General features: G+C 38.9%; 1 long non-coding RNA gene across 1 annotated transcript; it reads left to right on the top strand.

Moving 5' to 3' along the window:
- Positions 1–4,586: 4,586 nt before the first annotated feature.
- LOC109155215 lies at positions 4,587–6,486 on the top strand. Its single transcript, XR_002049875.1, has 3 exons — positions 4,587–4,659; positions 5,769–5,780; positions 6,475–6,486. It is a non-coding gene; the product is annotated as an uncharacterized LOC109155215 (long non-coding RNA).
- Positions 6,487–10,160: the final 3,674 nt, after the last annotated feature.

Here is a 10,160-nt window from a genome sequence, read left to right on the forward strand (position 1 = left end):
ATTGAGAGTGGTATAGAGTCTTATGGTTGACTTCTATCCTTGTCTTTGAACTTATATATACAGTATTCCGTTTCGAAATGATTTTGCAATAAACTATCTATCTATATATGCTATTGACATGTATTGGTGGGTTACCAGCATTAATCGCTGACCGAGCGTCGTCCCATTTATCTATGTGTTTTTCAGGTTCCGAGTAGTGGCGAGCGCGATCTAGTAATGGATAGTATAGATCCCTCAGACTTTGTAGTTCTTTTTGGGCCTGTGTGCCTTCTACGTTGGATTTTAGACTTTTGTATGGTTTGACCTTGTTCCTTTAGACTGATGATGTGGATGTTGTTTTCGCCTGTGCGTTCACCTTAGCGTGGACGTGGCATAACACTCTTAGTTTTTCAGCTTTTATAAAGTTAAGACTTCCGCTGTGTATGCTTATATTGTGGTTAGATATCTTGCATGTTTAAGTTTAAATTGGCATGGAAATCGGGGGTGTTATAGTTGGTATCAGAGCCAGGTTTGAGCCTAGGATGTTAAGAGTTGGACTTTAAAGACCTAAGTTGAGCTAAGGATAGTGTTTGTGAGTTGAGACCTTAAGATGTTTAGTGAAGTCTCTAAGTGTTTAAGTACCTAAGTGTAGTATTTTTAGGACGCGCGGTGAGGTTGTGTGTTATCTTTTGTTGTCTATTTAGTTCTCTTATCTTGTTCTGTTGTTAGCTCTAGTAGTTGTGGTTGTTGTTCTCGGTTGGTGTGAACCCTCTCGGTAAGTCGCCTCGTTTTGAGTTCGTTAAAGTCTTGACGAAGTCTGTGGCTAAGAGAAAGAAGAGTCAAAGGTCTGTTGTCACGAGATAGTCAAGTCGTGGTGGATGCAGCTGGGCACGTGGTCAACGCAAAGAAGATGGACTACTCTACACGCAATCGGGAGTCAGCTACAACAACCTCTGTTCAAGCAAGTGGCGCCGTCTCTCGTACAACGTCGTCATCAGTTCTACGCTAATCCTAGAGTTGAAGTTTATCTTTCATGCAACCGAAGTCCGATAAGAAGCAAGACGTCGTTTAGAGTTCGAAGATCAAGATTAGAAGACCCTCACTCGTGAGGGGAAGTCAAGAGCGGTCATAGACGCTCTAAGAGCGGTCGTTGGATCGTGTGATAGAAGCCTTCCAGAGTTAAAGAGCTAAGAGTCAACTTTGGACCGTTCTAAAGCACGAAGAGTTGAAGTGTAAGATCGAAGTGTTCAACATGGAAGTAGTTCTAGCTACATTCGAAGAAACCGGGAACGGGCAAGTTCGGAACAATGAACTTAGAAGTAATAAAGATCAAGATGGCAATACAGGAAAAGCTCGGACCTTTATAGTGCACGGAGAAGAGGAACCATGTTGCTAGCAAGTCGTCTAACCCGGTGAAACATGAAGAGGTTGAGTGGTAGTTGGTGAATGAGGGTAGTGTTCATCTTAGTCGGCACACCTGGAAAGTGATGGTTAACATGAAGACCTTTGGTGAGGAGGTTTGACAACAAGAAGAAAAGAAGACATAATCGAGATGCAATCAAACGTTGGGGCAGCCAGAAGACTCAAACCGACAAGAGCGAATCAAAAGACGGATTTGATCACCGAGTGTTCCTAAGTTGCAAGTGGGAATCTACGCCGATGCTTCCTGGTAAGAGATTTACCTAAAACCAGGAAGGAACGAGAAGTAGCTGATCTTGTATGGGAAGATTGAATAGCGAAAGGAAGGGCAGTCAGGGATAAACTTAAGGACCAGTTCTACCGATGGACCTTCATAAGTAAGACATGCTCGCGAGGCAACAAAGTTTTCAGGGAAGACCTACCGTTAATCAAGACAAGAAAAGACAAAGTTGGTTTGTAGCCGACTACCTTATGAAGATTGCAAAGTTATCAACGGTGAACAAGACTCGACCTACTGAGCTTCTAGTAAGGACAGGAGCAAGTCTTTGGGCAAGGAACCATGTAAGGCCTCTAGATGTTGACTTTGGCAAAGACGTCAGATTACGAAAAAAATTCTACCGTTTGTGTTTGGCTTAAGGTTACAGTTGAACTCTACAATTCAACCAGCTTTAGATGGTTAACGGGGAAGAACCATACAGATCAAGAAGGCAAGTTGGGAACTTGCACTACGGATCTACGAAGGCCGTGGATTGTGCTCTAATAATGGATCAAGTGTCCCTATCAGCGGTGGTTGTTGTCAAGCATTCAAAGGAATCCTTACAAGATTGTGTGAGATTTAGAGTGCCAAATTTCACGACGCTAAGGAATGTGCAAGGAATACGTGGGTGCTTAGACCTCGATGATCGTCAGGTGCAATAAAGAAAGAAGTTTGGTTTGTAAATCACCGAAGTCTTGAGATGGCAAGAACAGACAACCGGGTGCACTCAAAGAAAGAGGAAAGAGTTAGTCAACGCTCTAACCGATAATGGCCTAGCAAGAACGGACAACAAGCCGAATCTCTAAGAAGATCAAGGAAGGTTGCTAAGAGTTTCGTTTCTAACGCAATGATGAAGATCGATAAGGGAAGCAAGTCAACCCACAGTTGCCTGGTCCGTGTGAGATTCACTCGGCTGTGACAAAGTTAAAGAAGCAACCAGTGTTTGAAGAAGGGTTTGTAGTGAAGATGTTTGTGATCTCAGCGTATGAAGAGAGTCCGGTATAGATCTTAGCGTGGGAACGAGTCAGAATCTAGGTAAGGAACCTTCAGTTCGTCAAAAGTGCAATGATCGAAGAGTCAAGCCGAAGAAGTCGCCTGAAGTCGAGAATTCTTAACCCTCTCTAAGCCATTTACTCTCCTCTTCTTGTCAAACCCAAATGTCTTTTTCCTAGAAATCCTTCCTATCTCTTCGAGCCTCGTTCTTGTTTCCTTCTTAATTTGATTCTGTACAGGGTGACAACCTCGTTTTCCTAAGTTGTAACCCTGAAAATCTTGATTTCCTTTCTAACCTACGCTATTCTTGAGCCTAGATCTATTGCCTTCCGTTAGGAAATTCTTTCAATCCTTTCAAACCTCATTCTTGATCCCTCACTTCATATAATTCTGTGCAATGAGGCAACCTTATTTCCTAAGTTGCAACTTTGATGACTTTGATCCTAATCCTAATTGACGTTGTCTCAAGTTTGGAACCTAAACTCTCATTCCCTTTTTCCTTACCAACCATCGTGTCCTTGAGTTTAAAATCTAAACCCTCCATCCTTCCTAACCTATCGAACCGAATCTTTCCAAACCCTAGTATATATATAATTGCCTGTAAAATATTTTCTCTATATATTATCGTATTTTTGTGACACTCTTATCCCCAAAATGATTTTCTAGCTTTGGGGACGAAGCTTCTTTTAAGGAGGTGAGGATGTAACACCCCGTACTTTCATAAAATAAATTATAGTCCCGATAGTAAATATTTTTCTTAAAAATATTTATATATAGCCAATTAATTTAAATGGGCTCGGGTCTACCTATTATTGTGAACCGGTATTTTTGTGCCCAAATGCCTTAAGCCAAAAAATGTATTTATTTATTATATGTTATGTATGCTTTGAACACAAGCTAGTCAAGCCCACATGTTTGTATAATATACGTGTTATTATTATTTTGAGAGCCCAAAATAATGTGTATTTTCTATCAAGCCCTAAACCTATCCAAACCCAAGCCCAACCTAGTAAGTTAACCCTATCTATTGTGTGTATGTATGCACTATAGCAATCCCTCTTTTGATGAAGAAACCAAACATCCTCTTTCGGTCTCTTTTGAGCTCATTCGACTCACCAGCCGCACCCACCACCTTCATCTCCTTCGTCCATCTTCTTTCTTTTCCTCCGACGGCAGTAGCTCAGGTGAAGCTCGACAGCAAAGGGTCGGCAGTGGTGTGGTGTGGCTTCTCCGGACAGCTAGCAACTCCAGCGAAACAGAGGTAGATCGGCGGTAGGGCAGCAAGCACCGGCGAACCATCAGCTTTCCTTTCCGGCGAGCTTCTCCTCCGGTGGTGATGATTCGGGCAGTTCATGGAAGCTTGCGGCAGCTCTGGGCGGTGGAGGTGTGTGGCGACGGCGGTAACGGCAGAGCTACGCGGAGGCTGTTTCCCTCCTCTCTCGTCGTTGGGGATGATCTCCGATGGGGTAGTGGTGCTCCGGCATGGCAGCTGGCAGAGGGAGGAGCAACGGGTGCTGACTTTGCCGTGGTTCCACCCGCGGCATGGATGCATGAAGAAGACGTAGAAGATCAGTGGTGAGCAGCTTAGCTTTGGTTGTTGTTGTTTGTATTAGATTAATTAGTTTTTGTTTAGTAAAGTTTCTAATTGAGTTATTATTAGCTTAGATGGTAAGGTGTGTAATTATGTTATGGTTTGGCAAAGGGTTCAAATCTCCTATTAGCTTAAGTTTAAATTCTTAGCTTTTAATTAATAGTTTATCTTGAACTTGAGTGTTTATTTGATTAAGGATTTAATACTTAAGTTACTAATAGAATACCTAGTTTAGATGGTTAGACTTATGGGTAATTTAGGGTGGAACTAGAGTTTAAATCCCTTTATGAGCTTATTAGTTTTAATTAGTACTTGTGTTAATAGTTGAAGGATCGGTTTGATTCACAGGTTCCCGGTAGCTTGGTTTTTGTGTTGAGCCTAGCCTATGTTGGCGTTGGTTTTGGTTGGATAAGCGAATGAGGTAACCCATGCTCTACAAAATCTATTTTCATTACATACATGATGATTTATTGGATTCTACATGTGATTTTGCTATGAAATGTGAGTGTTGATGCATTGTCTTGTGAAAATGCATATCTAGAGCTTGTTATTAGGGTTCATGTATGCCATTGCTTGGCTATTCTTTTGATTCAAGTCACTTTGTTGTATTTGGTGAGGTTTTCGATGTTTTGGACTTGGATTTGAGCTTGGTGTTAAAAATCCCCGAAGGGATGTTTTGATACAGGGTATGTACCCGCGGGCGGAACGGTGGGTAGTGCACCACCCGCCGCCCCACCCGCGGGGCACAAGGCCGGTGGGAGTCCACCCGTGGCTCCACCCGCGGGGTACAATGTTGGCTTGTGCAGGGATTTGTTCCCCGTGATTCTTTTGACTCGGTATTTGGTGTTTTGAGTTCCCGATGTTCTTTGTAGAACTATTTGAGTGTCTTCTTGATGTTTCGTATGTCTAGAACTATATGGTAGGATTCCATGTAGGTGTTGGTGTCTTGAATCGTGCTAAGTGTTCAACCTTGTGATTCGTTGAACCATGATGAGTCTTGTATGTTCTTTGGGACTATGTGTTGTTTACCCGTTTGATAAGCATGTTAGTTCGGTGTCTAAATGCTAGCGTGTGTGGTTTGTTCTTTCCTATTGTGGAGATGGCTTGTGTTAATCATCGTTGCTGTCGGATTGTGATCCTTTTCTTGTTGAGTATGGTTTAATATCTTCGTTGTGATCCGTTAATTGATTCCTATGATGGTGTTATGTTGTACCTGGATTGCACGATTAATGGTATGAGACATTAGTCACCAAGGTACGACAGTGGTCCTCGTGGTGGCCATGACGCGATTATGGAGTTTGTGACCTGAGTGATGGGTTCACGTTTTCTTGGGAGGCATGTGTTGCCAAAGTGTGTGATCGGTACCCTCGTGTACTATGAATTGGTGGAATTGTTGATGGTCGTTGGTGGGGGACGATGGTCCCAGAAGGGAAAAGGTTGGACTTGGAAGTACAGGGGTCATGGAGGTAAAGGTTGGAACTAGACATAAGGTTGGGGGTAGCCATAAGGTTGGAACTGGGCATAAGGAAGGCATATCAATTCGTGATGGGCGATGACACGAAGGTAAGTGTTGCCGTTGTGTAATTCTCTATTCGTAACGAGTGATGTCGCGAAGGCATGTGTTGCCAATGTGTGTCTCTTATTCTCTTGCGTTGAGCATGTCGGGTGATATTCCTAATAATTTTGAAGTTCCAAATTATTAAAGGACATATTTGTTATTTCGTAAAACTTGCTTAAATTTCTTCTACGAATCTTCATTTTTGTTTGGATGCGTCCGCCCCTGCTCAAAGCGGGTATTATATATCCATGAATCTTCATATATATAGTACTGTAAAATAACATCTTAAGTTGCACAAAATAATATTGTAAGTTACACTTGTTTAAAGACACCAAAACAACCAAAAAAAATATCCATGAGGTGCACAAAATACAACCGAATTTTTAAATGGTTTAATACGCACCAAAACATCAAAATGATGCCTTGAGTTACATGGTTTAATAGGCAAAAAACAAGCTTTATGTATCTGGTTCGGTTAACGAGGCTTGACTGAAGTTATTACTACTTCAAATTTTTATAATATTAAGTTTAGTATTATTATACAAAATTTATATATTTAGAAACTACACTAAAAGTACTATTAAACCCAAAAATTCAAATTTAAAAATGAGTAAAAAATACTAAAGAAAATAAACAAAAAAAAAAGTTTATTTGACCAATGAATAGTAAGTAGGACAGATTAAATGAGACAGAGGGAGTAATTTACATTCAACAAAAGGAAAAATTGTAATAAACTAACATATTAAACATATACAATTCGGTGTATCTTCAACCCTATGTAATCTACTGCTTTTCATTTTTGCTTCACAAATTCTTCCTCAATCAAGACAAACAAGTATTTAACAAGGATTTTGAGGTAGCTTATATATGAAGATTCATGAAGGGAATTAGAGAAAACTTTACAAAATAAATAATCAATATTTTCTTTAATAATTTGAAAATTCAAAATAAAATGTTAACATTAACAAAATCTATAAGTAATGGATTGAAAATGTCACTTTCAACATAATTAAAAGGAAAAATTTACATTGGGTAATAATTCATCGACTAGGTTTAAAAATTACAATTTAGGTATAACTAATGGACTAAAACCGACAATTCTATCTAAAATTTTAAATTTAGTTAATTTTGGATATGTTTGGTAGAACATATTTTAGAGTTTATAGTTTACTTCAACCTACAAGTAAGCTATAAGCTCTGTTTGGTAAAACATGATGAGTTTAAAATAATAGCTTATTTTGAAACGTTACTCCAAGTAGCGGTTCAAAATAAACTATTGGTTTTTAATTTTTTTAATCTTTTTTTGTAATTTACAAAAAATGACGCCATCTACCATTTATTAATCAAATTCATAATATGTCAATTTAATCTTCTATACCTTTTAGACTTATCAGCTTATTCAGCAACTAAATTTATCAAACACATTAATTTCAATTTTCAACTATTTAGCTTATTAGCTATTAGTCATTCATCATTCAACTATTAACTAGCTTTTTTAGCTACGCATGCCAAACATAACTTTAATATAAAACTTTTGCATTATGAACAATTAATATATATATATATATATTTATTTATTTATTTATTTATTTATTTATGCATAACAACCCTATCTAAAAATCTTTGAAATTTTAAACTATAGTATCAAATCTTTATATCATTACAATTATGACATTCTCGAAATTACTCTTTGAAATAAGATTCTCTCCGTGTCGAATTTTGAGAGTGTTCCCGATCAAGCTCTCAGAGAGAGAGCTCTGGTCGGCGGCCGCTCAACTATTCGAGCGCAATGCAGCTTCCTCTCCTTCAACAGGAATTGTTGCCGTTAAAAAAAGGCAAGAGGCAGAAAAAAGATCGTTCATATGTTTCGTCCGACCCTGAGGATAGGAAGAGTTAGATGATACCTTAATTATATTCAATTATAATATTCAACTTGTAAAAAAAATAAAAAAAACTAATATACATGGATTTTTTTAAGTTGGTGCACAAATATTTTAAAAACAAATTTTTAACATAATGTATCAAAATGTCTACTTCATACAACTAAAATATTTCTCTCTGTCTCTCATTTTCTTAGAACATTTCCAATAGAGATTTTGGGGTGGTTTTTGAGGAAATCTAATCATATGTGGAAGAGAGAAATGGGGGAGAGAAAGTGTTTTGTCTCATGAGTGGCCCCACAAAAAAAAAAAAAAAAAAAAAAAAACTCCTCCTTGATGCGCGTGAGGCACATCAGAAGCGCCCAACGAACATGTGCACTCCGCTGGGCGCGTTAACATTCTGTTTTTTTTTTCTTGAAAACTCATTTTTCTTTTTTTCTTTTTTTTTTTTTAAAAAAAAATTCCGCCCTTCTCTTTCTTACTTGCTCCTAAAAACTTGTGCAAAAAAACTAACTACTTATGGACTTCATAAAACTTAATTTGCATTTCTAGCTCGTTAAATTCTTCTTATCCATTTATTTTGGTTTTTGTCTTTTCTAACAACAATCTCTTCGTCTTTCGGGTTACTATTTACTACGTAATGCTAGCTAATGGATATATTAGGGTGTGTTTGGTTCGCACATGGGAATCAGAATCAGAATAAGTATCAAATACTTGGTAATAGTAATGAATTTTGGTGAAAGTATTTAACATGTTTGGTAATGGGTGGAATGAGAATGATTACTAACAGTAGTGCTTGAGAATGAATAAGGGAATTAAACTCTTATTTTATTTGTGTAAGAGTTTTTCAATTGATGTGGTATTCGAAACTCATAGTAGTGTTCTAAAAACATACCAACCAAACAATAACAATCACTTGCATACTCATTCCTATCGGCAAAACCCATCAACTAAACACACCCTTAGATCAATCATTATTGTATGGACTATGGTCCACACAAGTTATGTGAATCATATTTTGTATACTGTAAAATAATGTATATTTAGTATAAAAATAATGTACATTCAGTACAAAAATAATGTACATTTAGTATATTAAAATGCACTTTTTGTTATGTTCTACATAACACTGTGTGGACCATAATTTGCCCCCCTTAGAAATGACCTAATAATAATAGGGACCCAGAGCCTGAGAACGTATAACTCGAGAGGCCCAAGAAGAGTCTAAGCCCGGAGCCCTGTCTCCGGGCCCAGCATGATGGGCTTTGACTTAGTCTCGTGACCCACCGTATGAACCTGACTTAATCTTGTGACCTATCACGAATTTAGCACTAATTGATTGGGATTTCTTTTGTATAAATAGCTTATATTTAAGCTAGACAGGACATGTTCAATTATTTTATTACAATCCACTTGTAATATTCTACCTACATCAGTAGAAGGAAATATTATGGTGCTTTTATTGAGAGCTCGACCCCGAGCGTGCTCCTTCACAATGTCTCTAACGAAATCAACCACCAACACCTATTCTTTAACATCAATAACAAGGGTTGCCAATCTGGTGGATTCGTATCTTGCTGAGGTAGGACCATGTTAACCTCAAGTTCCCAAAGTTCCAGGCCCTGGCTATTGCAATCCCTAATTTGGTGTGAGAATATTCATGTGACATTTTGTGGAGAAATTTGGTGTTGAGTAGGTTGGCGATACTCTAATTGTGCAATACCACTCTCTGACGGCATCTATCGTGCAATTGATGTATATCTAAAGGCACATCATTGGCTTGCAGATGTAGAAAGAGACAAATCTGCAGACTGATGAACTGTCAGATGAGAAGCTTTGGTTAGAGGCAAGCACACACGCAGCGCAGAATCAAAACGATGAGTGGCACGAGCAATGCAAGGGAGGGACAGGAATGGAAGACATGAGGCATCGCGTTGCTGATCCCGAAAAGAATGCCAAAACATGAGAGAAGAGGTGCTGAAGCTGGCCAAAACTAAGAGGGGTTTGGAACATTTTTTCAGACGAAAATCTCAGGGATCGGGTGAATTATTGTTGGTTGAACCGAAACGCTCGAGCAGTTGCGGAAGTTCCGGGTCACAGGAAGGAGACGCGAAGTGGAACGTTTTGATCTCTCTATCGGGTATCGGGAATGGTAGATGATCGAAGCATAGTTTGTGATTTTACCGCGGTGGTTGCCGGAGCCCGGAGGTGGAGGCATAGTTTGTGATTTTAATCAATGTCATATATCATATGGACATAGATGAAAGGTGGTATTGCAGAAATATTATGCTTTAGCATGTAGCCATGGCACTAACGGGAGTTCTGATCAAAGCTTTTGAACTTATGAGCAATGGAGAAATCTTTGGGGAGAAACGTGTAGGGGAAGTGTTCACATAACAGATTGAGAACGTACGTGGTTTCCAGGATCAACAAGGAGGACACAGTTGGATGTTGTGACTTGTGAGCGTCAGCATCGCCGCTGGT

The sequence above is a fragment of the Ipomoea nil genome, unplaced genomic scaffold (genome assembly GCF_001879475.1).
Source record: "Ipomoea nil cultivar Tokyo-kokei standard unplaced genomic scaffold, Asagao_1.1 scaffold2694, whole genome shotgun sequence".
NCBI lineage: Eukaryota > Viridiplantae > Streptophyta > Magnoliopsida > Solanales > Convolvulaceae > Ipomoea > Ipomoea nil.